The sequence below is a fragment of the Eutrema salsugineum genome, unplaced genomic scaffold (genome assembly GCF_000478725.1).
Source record: "Eutrema salsugineum unplaced genomic scaffold, Eutsalg1_0 scaffold_4, whole genome shotgun sequence".
Lineage (NCBI taxonomy): Eukaryota > Viridiplantae > Streptophyta > Magnoliopsida > Brassicales > Brassicaceae > Eutrema > Eutrema salsugineum.
The window spans coordinates 741,095-755,296 of record NW_006256686.1 but is presented as its reverse complement, the minus strand read 5'-3'; the positions used below and the strand labels follow the sequence as shown (position 1 = coordinate 755,296).

Genomic DNA, 14,202 nt, shown 5'->3' with positions numbered 1-14,202 from the left:
AGAAATAGAGCCTGTAACTTCACAAGTTAATCACAGCAGGTTAGATTTTCATTTTGAATAGACCAGCAATCAAATTCTATCGATCTATGCAAAATAGATTCTCGCCGAGGTCTATCAAGATTTTCTAACTTCAGGAGAGCAAGTCAAACAAAATTTCATATAATCTCCTGAGTAACAGCTGAATAAGTGAGCAGAAAAAACAAGAGGGAACAAATAATCAAATGTAAAGTTAGGAGAAAGAAAAAAAGAAACAAAGGCAAAGGCTGTGAAAAGTTTCAAAGCATTTCTGATAGAAACAAAGCTCTAGACCATTTCAGTCACATAATTCATCAAACGCTTCTTCTCATTCCATAAGCAAGCTCATTAGCTCAAGTATCACATAGAAAGCAAGAAAATTGTCCCAATTAACACAATCATGGTCTCTGAACTATAAATGACTGACAAAAGCTTAACTCTGGAATTCTAGTAAAGTCGCAAGTGCTAACTGGTTCTAGATGGCAAAAGCTTGATTGTGATAACAAAACATGGAAGCTAACAGTGACCGGGACCAATCAATCGTACCTCGTCCTTCAGACCTTTATCAATATGCATAGATTCAGCACCAGATCCATCTCTGTCATGACAAGGCGACGGATCTGCTTTCTCTATGAAAAAAAATAAGACAACAAGAAGGAGATGAGGAGAGAGTATTCAGAGCTGAGAAATCAACCAGCGATTCCGTTTGTCAACCTTCCAACGTAATTCTCTCGTTTCCTTGTTTTTCCAGATCTTATTCCTTTTCCAGATCAGTGTCTAATCAGCGGTTACAACTTCTCAGATGTGTAAACGTTTCTGTTTACCCTGTTGATCTCTATGGATAAAATCTTTGTGGTCAGAACTTTGTGGACAAAATCTTTGGAAACCCACACTCGATGTAACATCTTCGAAATCCAGGTAGGCTCGATGTATAATCTTCGAGAGCTCTTCTGCTCCCTTTGACCCGATTGAGTCTTCCCAAATCTGCAATTTCTCTAACGAATCGTTAACTTCGAGAGCTGACCCGTAGCTCCTCTAAATCCAATCATCGACTCTAAGAGCCTAATATCTTTCATCGAACTGTTTCTTCTCAAAAATCATTTAAGTTACACAATTTCTCTGCAGATTCATACAAATTAAGCAGCCACAAATCAAATTCATGCACTCAGTTCTGATGGAGAATAGAAAAGTAAGAGTCGGCGACGAACCCGTAGATTTGCCTTTTTTTTAAGTCGACAGAAAGGCAGAGCTTCTGGTGAAGCACTTTTGCTCTGACTTTCTCCGAACACTTCCAGCCAGAAGCTTCCTCGTTCTTAGGCTTTCGAGCCTTGGTCATGTTCCTTCTCTTCTACTATTATAGTGCTTTTTCAACAACTGAAACAGCTGTGAAACCGGAGTAGACTTCTAAGAGCGAGCTGCTTTCACGAGCGGCGTAGGTGGTGGGAATAAAACGCTGGTGAAGGAATTGCTCTTGAGCTGAAGAATACGATAGAGGAGAGGAAGAGAAGGTTTTGAGAATGGTTTTTGGATGAGACGCTGGTGAAGGAATTGCTCCTGCTGCGCCATTATTGCTGAGTTAGAAAATTAGGTTTGTGTTTTGATTTTTATGAAACCGTAAATTGAGAAATTGTTTTTTACTGGACGGTAATATTAAAATGAGTGTGCTTAAGAAAAAGAGACAAAAAAGACATTTGCTATGGGTGAACAGAGGAATAAGTATCTTTTTTGGTAATTAAATTAAAACTCAAAAGTATTTATTTTGGACATTAGGAAACTTAAAAATATATCTAATAGTAACACATTCATCTATTTTACCTAAATCTTGTGTTTTAGTTTACTGAAAAAAGTTTAGAAACTACAAATACTAAAAAACCATAATAAAAACACTTATAAAAAATAAAAAACATTTAAAAAATATTGAAAAACGATTTATTAAAGTGGTCAAAATACGGTATTATCAACTCCTCCATATTTAAACATTTGTTTGTCCACAAACAAAGCATAAATCAAATCAGGTGAAGTGAAAACAAAAATAGAAAATGCATAAATCTCAGAGACATGAACCTCTAAACTATGACCATTGATCGTACAATAATCGCAACTTACTCTAAAAATTCTCACCAAAACACAAAAGATACTAGTCCACTTTTTCCCTCAAGCAAATGCTAAACAATCTAAATCTTGATTCCAGTCAACTAGCTCTATACATTCATGAAGTGTATAGTGAATTCTCATCAAAAACATCATTCAGGTTAGACGGCGTTTGGTATTAAAGGCTGTTTAAGTGGTGGAATGAAAAGTGTTTTGGGTTACCTGAAGATCTGGAGAATGCAAGATATTATGCAAAACCGCAAGAGAGAATGAACTTGGTGATGTCCGCAATTTTCAGTCACTTCTCCTTGACAAAATTTGTTGCATAATCCTTCCTCATTTGTCGTAAACAGTTAATTCCCCCAGACTTAGATCTTTTCCGGGAATAAGAAAGTTATTCTCCAAAACTCTAAATAATCGAACCAAGGCTTGCCTCAAGGATAAAATTTGATCCTCCTAGACTCTCTAAGATTTTTATTTTCTTTCTATTTTTATTTTTCTCTTCTTTTCTTCTTTATTCCATTTTTTTTTGAAAGGGAAAACACCTTTTCTTAAGAGATAGAGTCTAAGGGACAAAAATATACCAATGTTTTGCATTTTTCTGAAGCAAACCACGTTTTCTCCTTTGTTGTCATTATCGCAGGTCTTCGTCTTCAGTGACTGAAAACTACGTCGATCCTTTTTCTCTCCGACGTTTTTGCACATATCTGCATATTGGAAAATAAAAAATGAATGCAGGTGGTTTGAAAGAGGTTGGGTTAGGCGGAGAACTAGCTAAAGCTGAACTAGCCATTCAGGATCAACAAAGAGTGGTAAAAAGGTAAAGGAGTCCTTAATGTATGATTCGTTTCCCTGATCTAATGCTTCAATGAGAAAGTTAAGTCAATGTTAAGTCCAAATAAAACAGAGCTAGTGTATTCCTTCATCTTAATCGAAATCATTCAAATTCTTCTGGGGTATTTCGTTTCAAATGTGTTTAGCTACTGCCTAGTCTAGTCCTAAATCACGAATTAGCATATCACTAGGAAGTAGTTTAAAAGCACACAGTCAACTATCATCGATTTATATTCACTATTCCCTTTAAAATGTATTTTGTTTTGAAATCCGTTTTTGAAAATCTTTTAAGGAAAATACGAAAAATGTAGATGATGCAAGACTCATGAAAGAAAAATGGTTAGAAAGGGATAAAATCCTCCCCCATACTTAAATCAAACTGTCCTCAGTGTGAAATAAATCGAATTTGGATGAGAAAAATGCATAGATGTATAGAAAAAAGGTAAGTAAAATAGAACTTACCTGGACGCGGGATTAATGTATGATGCAGATGCTGGCGGAATGCATTAGGGGATGGTGTTCAAGATGCAAATGATGTTGTGGTGGACGAATGATGTATGAAATTTGAACCGGGATGTTGACGGAAATGAACCTGATCGATGCAGGAAGATGCAAGAAGATGCGGAAAGATGCGGGAAGATACTAAAAGGTGATTGGAAGTGGTGGGAAGTGGTGGATGAGGTCAAATGAGTCATCGTGAGGTGGAATGGGTAAAATTGGGTTGGAGGTCGTTTGAACGACCAGTGGCCGCGGTCTGGACTCACGCGACCGCAGGAGGAGCATGTTTGGCTGCGGCCACGAGTACCGGACCGTGGTCGAGGTATGGTTGGCCGCAGTCCGGACTCATGCGTGTATCTTTTGATTGCAGCGTTGGATTGTCATAAAGTAAAGTGATATGGAAAGTCACCTAGATCCTCATGAATTTATTCAAATTTGAGATGGATCAGACAGTGAAAAAGTTTTCATTTGAGATTGAACTTCTGATGGTTTGACGTTGAGCTAAAAATATGGATTTCCTCCATTTTGTCATGTTTTTCCCTAAGTTACCTGAAAAAAGTTTTGAACTACAAATATAAAAAAATAGTAATAAAAATTGCTAAAACTAATTAAAACTTTTGAAAAAATATTTGAAATCAATAGTAAAAATAGGTACAAATATGGTGTTATCAGCCATCTAGAAAAATAAAATTTTTGTTGAAATAGTGTAAACGAAACTCTAAACTCAAAATCGGGCACCTAAATCCACTTATATTCGATAGATTAAGATCAAACTTGAAGCCATAAAGGTAAAATTCCTTTTTTTTAAATATGAAAAATTACCTCGTCGGAGTTGGAGTCGGATAGCACCTCCTCGCCATTACTTTTAACTGCAGAATCCATCGTTATAGAAAATGAATGGGTTATTGCTTTGTAGGTTTGGGGTGCAGAAATCGGCCTTAAGGATAGTGGGAACGTTTACAAACCCTAAACAACCAGAACCTTTCGTTTTTTTACAACAGGATAAAGCCAAAAGTTCTGATTTTTTCCTTTATTAATTATACTTCCTCAACCAGCAATATAGAACTGTTAGATAGTGGGAACACACTTAAAAAATTGGATACTACAAACATGGGCTAGTTTCTGCGACGGTTATAGGGGTAAATAGGTAACTTGCTTTAACACAATTGCGCTTGTATAGTGTCGTTTCTGATGACTCGATTTTGAGGTTATCAATGCGTACTTTTTCATAGAACTCAAAGAAAATCCTAATAGAAACTGAATCAAAATTAAACAGCAAAAATCCCGAGCTATAAGGAAAACAGCATTCACGGCTCTGGTTTTAAAGATTTTTGCTGTTTTTGCTTTTTTGAAGTTTCAGAACTATCTCGTCAGCAATTGAAATTCCTTCATAGTTTCTGAGAAAATGAAAGTAGAGGGTTTTTGCAGAGAATTTAGGATTTATAATTTTTTCCTGATGAGTAGAATTTTAGTTATCATGATATATATCATTGAAGAAAGATGAACACTTTTGAAGAATCCGGAGATCGTGAAAAAGGTGGGGGTAGTGTGATAACTTAGGGTTCTTAGTGAAAAGAAGTATTCTAATGAGACATTTCCTAAATGATATATATCATGATAACTAAAATACTTAATCCCTTTTTATAAAATATAATTAAAGATTAATTAAACATGTGTCAAAAACTGATCCTTTAATTTGATATGTATTACAATCCTGCGAGTTACTAATTTTGAGTTATTCTTTTTTATATAATAAGATAAGATTAGTATGTAACAAAACTATTAAAAAATAAAAAGAATTTTAAAATTAGTAATATAATAATTAAAAAAAAAGTTTTTAGTGTGTGATTTAGTGTTATGGTTGGAAATAAAAAAAAAATTATTCACTAAAACACCAAATTTTTCATTATTCAAACATCAAATTTGGTGTTATAGTTGGAGAAGGCTTTATCTTTTTTAAAGAATCTATTGTGAAAAGTCTTTTTTTCAAGAGAATAATAAGGAAAAAATGATGTCAATTATCGGAATACTACATGTGGAGTGTATGATAAGGCCGGCTTAATTACAAGAATAGCAACTTGGATAGCGACAGATTTGTCATGTCATTATCATTGGGTGTTATGTCTTATTGGAGATGTCGTTTGTGGCAACAGCAACATCACGAGCTTTTGCCTTCATCTCTGTCACCGACATCGTTTAATCATGCATTAATTAAGTGTTTGTAAAGATCATGAGATTAGCTTACTAAGATTCGTTCAAGCTCCACATACACTCGAATGCAAAATTACATTTACAAAAAAAATCTAAATAAAAGAGACTCTTTCCAGCTTTTTAACATAGTAGTAGAAAGAATAGAGAAAGTGACACATGTCCAATTAAAATTTTATTTATGTAAATAACATTTATTAATTGACTCTTAAATAATATTTATGTAAATATTAAACAATAATTTATGTTATAATTAATTAAAAATATTGATAAATATTTATTTTATTTTTATATTACTCTAAATTACTTATTAATATTCAATATATATTTTAAATTGATTTTTAAGATTGTTTATAATAACTAACATACTAACAAATTAAATGATGATTATATTTACTTTTACAAAAATAAAAATTTGAAATAGTTGAAAAAAAAGCAGATTAGTCCCCTAGTAAATAAAAAACTATTGCAAGCAGACTAGTCACCTAAACAAACCACCAAAATATTCCAAAAACCTAATTCACAATCGTAGATTCAAGTTTGATAGAATAATAAGTTATAGAGCACACATTTTATGTTGTTTACGCAGTTTTTGTTTGTGTTTTTTTTTTATAAAAAATATATGATCTTAGTGAATTTGGTGAATCTCGAAAGCTCTTAGGTCTCCCAAAATTCACATCAATTCAGTGTGACCAACTGAGACATTCATTAATAGATAGCTTCTAGAGGCGCAATAGCATTTAAGTTGATATACACAACTATAGATTACTAAGTAAACCATAAAATGAAAAACCTGCATTGATTCATATAACATCGTCTTATTGATCTGTCTAGTGTAGGTGTAAAATATAGAGAAAAATATTACAAAATAAAAAGAAAAGATTTTTAGATAAAATTTGTAAAAACGAAAAAATACGAGAAGTAGAGGCAAGTATGACTATTTCCTTAATCCGAAATATTTTTCGCAGTGTGACAGTGTATAAGATAACGAATCCTAGGATACAACTAGTTGAAATATAATCGCAGCATCTGATTATAGAATTGACGAACTTATTGTTCTACGTTATACTCTCGGAAATATTTTGAAAGAAGACTAAAGCAAGATAGAGATTGATGTGTAGTGTGAGTTTTTTTCTCTGTGTAAAGAAGAAAAAGTGTTTGAGGGAAAATAAGAAAGACAAGAGTCTTTTTATATAATCTCATAGTTTTGCCCAATAAATATAGACAATAATGGATAGATGTGAAGGTTACAAATTTAAATTGATTCTGAGTCAATTGTGAATAAAGAAGACAATCAATATTGAATTAAAACAATCTTGAGCCGGAAAATATCTCATCTCCTCTAATACACTAAGTGTATAATCTTTTATTTCTTTTCACACTTTACCAAATTAATAAGTCATTGGCTTTGATTAAATTTTGTCCAACATCTAGTGACTTGTGTTTTCATATTATAGACAAGTCTAATTGTTTTTTCTTTTTCTCTCCAGCATTCACCTTAGCTGCACAAGTCAATATCCAAATTCTTGCTGTCTCCAGCATTCACCTTAACTGCACATCTAATGGAGTTGCGGAACGCAAAAACCGAACTCTTAAAAAAATGATGAATGCAATATTGCAGGAATTTAGGCTACCCAAAAATCTGTAGGGAGGAAGCAATTCTCAGTAAAAACTATATCCTCAACAAAATACCTCACAAAGTAACTGACAAAACACTATATGAACTATAGACAAATAGAGTACCTTCGTACAAATACCTGAAAGTGTGGGGGTGCTTAGCCAATTAGCCATCACCCGGGCACTGAATAATCTCTATAATGGTAAATCACATCATATAAGAAGACGACATAAAACCATTAGAAGCTTTATCAGAACTAGAGTAATCTCAAAAGTTTACATAAAATCAGCTGATAACCTAGAAAATCCATTTACTAAGGGTTTAGCTCGTGATCAAATTCTAAAATCATCGAAGAGAATGAGTTTAAAGCCTATTACTTAAGAGGATGTTTGATGGAAATCCCACCTACATGACTGGCGATCCCAAGATGTAAGGTTCAAAAGAGAAAACTAAATATAAAAAAATCAACGCACTGAAAGAATTATTGTCTTTACCTAGTTCCCAAGATGATAAACAATGCTTACATATAATACTCAAGATTAGGACAGAGACGCTCATTACTAGCTCCGAGTAAAGGTCTCTATCCTAATCTTTTTGTATCAAACATGGCATGTAAGGATGACAAATGTTGGATGTCGATTGCGCTCCATTCTTAAAGCCCTCTCCAAACCAAGATCCGCCCATCTCACGATCAAAGCCCATTAAGCTCATTAAGCCTGACTGTACAACCTGTGGGAAAAAGGAAATCGCTCCACCAAGACTACTGAAGAAAGACCAATCCTGCCCAACCGTACAACCTATCGAGCATGACCATAAGATCTATCATCCAAAATATCTTTAATCCACCACCTTAATTCTCTATAAATAGCAATGTACCCCATTAAGAACTGAATCCAGAAATTATTGTAAGAGCTCTCAAACAGTAATCATTATCAATAAACGATATCCAATCTTCTTAGATTCATTACAGCCCATTTAGACTACCGCTTGAACATCCCCTTGCAGTTTGTTATCTAACAGACCCGCTTATGTCTTGTGATTACTGACCATTAGGGGTGTGTGAGTCGAAACTTACACAATCAATTGTTAAGGAAAAAAGAGGGAACCAAAGCTTCTAAGTGAAAATCTGAAGAACAAAGATCAAAAAGTAGTTTTATTGCTTAGAGTTTCGACGATTGCGTAAAAGTTACATAATGAAAGAATTACATCGACTATTTATAGTAAGTCTACAAACCACCTAGCCGAGAATCTCCGGAGAGATTCTCGGAAATTTTCCTTTTCTTTTGTGCGGCTGCCAACTCCGATCCGTTCTAGGGTACAATCTCTTGGACACATTTAACGGACCTCTGTAACTATCCAGTTCTGCCTATTAACGCTTTCGACCCTCCGGCTCGGCCCATTCTCTTTTTTCATTCGGCCCAATCCACTTCTTGTTCCTGGGTAACTCCTTGGCTGAGGTATGCACAGAATCTCTCGAACCGAGACGGCTCGGCTCGGTTTCTTCGTTCTTCCTATGGTTTAGCTCGGACCAGGTGAGATTTCCTTCAATATGCCTTGGTTTTACCAAGCCAGCTTGGCTTGGTCCGAAGCAACATTTGGTTCGGCTCGGCTCGATTGAGCCAATAACTCGGTTTATCGCGATTTGGGTGGGTTTATGATATCTGATGTGTTTCGGTTCGGCCTCCTTTTCCTGAGAAATTGCAGAATTAGGTTTTTTGATGCCCAATTTTGAGACTTAGTATTTTAGGTAGTTAAACTCCTGGGGGGTGAAATCCAACCCCAACAGTCTGCCTCCCAGCTCGTCATTTTCGTATACGAAGATGTCGAGGTTAAATTCGTAAAACCAAGGTTAACTGTCAGATCGCGTGATAATTACCCTTGCAGAGGCGACACAATGCCTTTTGGCTCGGTTCATTCTTTTTTTGTTCTTTTTTTTAATAGTTTTTGCCGAGCCAAATGAGACCAAAATGAGAACGCGGTACCGAGCCAGTGTCTCGAATGCGACTTGCCGAGCCAAAAAGAGTGTGTTTTTGACAATCTGAGGCGAGATGATGATGTGAGCAAAAGCGGGGTGAGTTGTTTTCGTTTTACTAAGCTTCATGTTTTAAATTTATAACCCTTAAATGTCTGCAAGGGCACAGATGTGCGCTGTAGTACTTAGGGTATCGATCCACAGAGACTTAGTTGTTTCAGTACGAATTCACTGCAATGCTTAAATCAGACTAGAACTAAATAGGTTTGGGTTTTGGTTTTGGGTCTTGGTTGTCACTAAATCTAAACTAAGAAGCTAAACAAGTAAAAGCAATTGAAAACGAAAGCAAATAAAAGCAAGTAAAAATCGAATATGAATGAAAGCAAGTAATAAGCGAATAAAAGTAGAATGGAAATCGAAGGTTGTAAGCAATTAAAGACAAACGTTGGGCATCAAGGGGAATTCGCTGGGGTTCATGGACTAAGCTATGTCTATTTTAAACAAGTGATAAAGGTAATCAACTACGTATGTTCTAGAACTCGAGGCACGGAAATATGAATAGCCTACTTTTGCAGCACTAAACAACTATCTCTCGCAACCCTGATCAGTAGGTTTCCACTCTGATCCTGGAAGGGAGAAGATGCAATAGAAAAACAAGACTCATCAACATTCACAACTCAACTACAAGTAGGTTTCCACTCCTATAAAATAATTGCTCGTTTCACCCTAGTTCAGACAATCAATGAAAACTTTCGCAACATATCATATCAGATCGGGTTCTAAGTGGCCAGCAAAGAATCACGCAGTAAGGTTAAAGGCAAACGAAGAACATATAAAAGATTATAAATCCTAAATCTATCGATTCATAAGCAAAGACACACAAAATTCCCTTTGGAAAATCCCTTTAAACCCAACTGGGTAACTACTCAAACATATTGTAAACAATCATCACAAAGTATTGAAAGTTGCAGGAAATTAAAGAAAACAGGGAAGAAGAATGAAGAACGGAGAAGCAGAAGGAGGCGCGATGGTCACTCCTGCGGCGGCTCCTCTTCGAAGACGGCGGCTCCTTCTCTCTAGGGTTACATGAAATCTCTCTCTCTTTCTATCTTATGTCCTCTCTTCTCTTTAGAATGACCTAAATAGGGTATTTATAGCTTCTGGAGTTGTCCTGGACACTTAGGGCTTAAAAAATAACGAAAGGAATTGATATGGGCTTTAATTAAGTCATATGAAAGGTGAACGACTAATGTCCGCGGTCGCGGTGCTCCTACCCGCAGGAAAATAGGTGTTGGCCGCGGTCCCGGCTCGTTGCTCTCTTCCGGAACTGAATTTTCTGTCATTCTTGCATCGAGAGTATCTGAAGATCTAACCGTTGGATTGTCTCCAAATCAAGTGAATTAGAAAGCTGGTTGGATCCTCTATGTTGTCTCAAATTTTGGGGGTGATCAGACGGTGAGAAGGTCTTCATCGCTTGTTATACTTCTGACGGTCTGCATTTATCCAAAATTGCTCATTTATTCCAAATTGCATATCTTTTGCCCAAGTTTCCTGTAAAGTCTTTTGAAACTCTAAAACATTGAAAAAAACTTTAAAAACCATTGAAAACAGAGTTAAAGATGACTGAAAACCGCATTGATCCTCTTTCTCTCCGACGTTTTTGCACATATCTGCATATATGACAATGAAAAACAAGAATGCATGTGGTTCGAAAGAGGTTAGGTTTGGTGGGGAACTAGCTAAAGATGAACTAGCCATTCAGGATCAACAAAGAGTGGTAAAAGGATAAAGGAATCCTGAATGTATGATTTGTTTCCCTGATCTAACGCTTTAATGAGAAAATTAAGTCAAAATTAAGTCCTCTAGTGGGATTTCGTAATGCAAGTATTCTAGCTACCGCCTAGTCTAGGCCTAAATCACTAAAAGAGCAAAAAACGAGGAGATAACGTAGAAGCACACTGGTCTAAATCATCATAGTAATGTTTATTGTGTTCCTGGCTTGAAAGACTTTTTGAAAAACATTTTGAAAACGATTTTTGAAAAACTTTATGAAAAAGTTGCTGGGAAAAATTTTATGTAAAACATTTTGAAAAACATTTTGAAAATTTTATGTGTCCAAAACAAACTCAAAACAAATCAAATTTTATTAGTAACGGATGAACATCCTCCCCCAGACTTATTTCACACTGTCCTCAGTGTGATAAATCTTGGAAAGAATGGTAAAGAAAAATAGAAAATTTGAAATGTTTAAGAGTACTTATCGTGGTGGAGAGTGCTGCTCGTCTTTTGTGTTTGTTCTTCCTTATTAAAAACCTGAAATTAAATTAAACAAAGCAAAGCAATGGAAATAGAAAATAAAGGTCAAAGGGAAATAAATAAAATACCAAGTGAGTTGCCTCCCAATAAGCGCTTGTTTCAAGTCATTAGCTTGACATTGTTGCTCGATTAGACTTAACCGGGGTCGTGACACTCCTTGATCTCATCATTGGCCGATGATGGATCAATCAAAAACATCACTTCTCTCTCATCTTCTGTTTCTTCAGCCAGATATGGCTTTACACGCTGTTCATTTAATGAGTTTCCGGTTTTGTCCCACAGGACAATGGCTCCGTATGGTTTGACTTCCTTTATCGTGAAGGGTCCTGACCATCTTGAACGTAATTTTTCTGGAAAAAGTTTAAGACGAGAATTGAAAAGAAGAACTTTATCGTTAGGAGCAAAAGTTCTATGAATAATCTTCTTATCATGATATGCTTTAGTCTTCTCCTTGTAGATATTCGAGTTCTCGTAAGCATTGTGTCGGATTTCTTCTAACTCGTAAAGTTGAAGTAGTCTTCTTTCTACAACTGTTTTCAAGTTCATATTCATCTCCTTGATAGCCCTTTGTGCCTTATACTCGAGTTCTACTGGAAGGTGACATGCTTTTCCATAAACTAGGTTGAATGGTGTTGTTCCCAATGGTGTCTTGAATGCTGTTCGATATGCCCATAATGCGTGGTCAAGCTTGGTAGACCAATCCTTGCGATGAACTGCAGTTTTTTTCTGCAAAATCGACTTGATTTCTCTGTTTGATATTTCTACTTGACCGCTGGTTTGGGGATGGTATGGAAAAGCAACTTTATGTGTAACTCCATTCTTTCTAAGAAGATTCTCGAAAACTCTGTTGATGAAATGTGATCCTCCGTCGCTTATCATAATTCTAGGAACTCCAAAACGCGGGAATATAACAGATTTAAACAGCTTCATGACGACTTTCGCATCATTAGTGAGACTAGCGACTGCTTCAACTCACTTAGAGACGTAGTCTACTGCTACTAAGATGTATTGGTTTCCGAAAGAAGTAGGAAATGGTCCCATAAAATCTATTCCCCAGACATCGAAAATTTCGACTTCGAGAATAAAATTTTGAGGCATCTCATTCCTTTTGCTTATGTTGCCCATCCTTTGGCATTTATCGCATCGCGATATATAAGCTTGAGTATCTTTGAACAAAGTAGGCCACCTAAAAGCTGCTTGTAAGATCTTTGAAGCAGCTTTGAAGGTTGCAAAGTGTCCTGCGTAAGACGAGCTATGGCATCCGAATAATATTCCTTCCATCTCTTCTTCAGCCACGCATCTTCGGAATAACCCATCAGCACATCTCTTATAGAGATAGGGTTCATCCCAAAAATAATGTCTTACGTCCTTCAGAAACTTTTTCTTCCTATACCCAAAGAATTGTGGTGGGTCTACATCAGCTGCTAGGTAATTCACTATGTGTCTAAACCATGGGGTGTTGAAAGCATCTGATCATCGCATGAGTGATAGACAAGACTTTTTAGGTCTCAGGGCTATCAATCCCCTTGTCAAAGTAGCACAAAAGAGGTTGTCAATCCAAGAATGTGGTGATAGACATTAAGCTATGTGATCAGTTTCTTAATTCAAGTAAATATGTGAGGTTTTGATTGATTAATGACAACTAAAAACTTAAAACAAGATTAATGATTAAAGAAGTGATCAAACAAAGACAAGCAAATAACAAAATGATGATGAGAATGTATGTATGATGATGAGAAAGATCTTATACATGATAGTGGATTAAAGTGCCTTCAGTGTTAAACTAGTGAGCTAATGAATCATGTGATCAAGCAAACCATTCAGCTTAAACATCATTAGTTAAGCTAATCCTCTCATGAAGGTATCAACTTCTATGCTAAAACAGTTTCTAACCTAATCATCATTAGTGAAACATGAATCAACAAGCATTAAGAACCAGTTTAATCTGTCATTTAAGCATATAAACAATCATTCCCATGATGAATAACACTTAAACCTCTAACAACTTTGGTTCAGGCATTTCATCAAACACTTTTGGTTTATGAAATGCCCAGATTCTAGACCACATATGATGTGTATGGATCTAGCATTAAGAATAGGTTGTAGAGAATGGAATATGAATGATCTAACCCCTAAGCTCACTAATCTACCACTTAAGCACCCTAATCTACATATCTAAGACCTTAATATGGGGATTACTCACTAATCATAATCAACACACTAGATCATTTGCAAGATGTGTTGTTAATCATGATTAGAAGTGTGTAAATGAAGATGGAGATGATATATTAAGAAGAAAACAGCTTTAAACACAAAGATTTCTCAAACTCTCTTGATTAGAACCCTTAAAAATCGATATTACTCTTCTCAAAAGGGGACTTTTTCACAAAAGAGGCAAGAAAACAAGGAATAAAGCTTAAGTCTTGGGGATAAAATCCTAAAAACTATATACAGGTCTCTAAAAACGAACCAGGTCAGCCCGGAACAAACCGGGTCCTGACCCGGCTTTAGTGGATAAAGTGACGAATGTGCTAGTTGGTCAGGAGCCTCCCAGGTCGCATGCCCAAGTCGCACAGGTGAAGAAACAGTCTTGTGAGCCTTAGTTCCCTTAGTCTCAGCCGCATGCTCATCTAGGTGTGTTTTGCGAGTC

The 14,202-nt window shown here is 35.8% G+C and overlaps 1 long non-coding RNA gene across 1 annotated transcript; it reads right to left on the bottom strand.

The window, feature by feature from the left end:
- Positions 1 to 328: 328 nt before the first annotated feature.
- On the bottom strand, positions 329 to 1,585 carry LOC18013538. The gene is made up of 2 exons (XR_002898228.1): positions 1,224 to 1,585; positions 329 to 1,134 (listed from the first exon to the last, which is right to left on the bottom strand). It is a non-coding gene; the product is annotated as an uncharacterized LOC18013538 (long non-coding RNA).
- Positions 1,586 to 14,202: the final 12,617 nt, after the last annotated feature.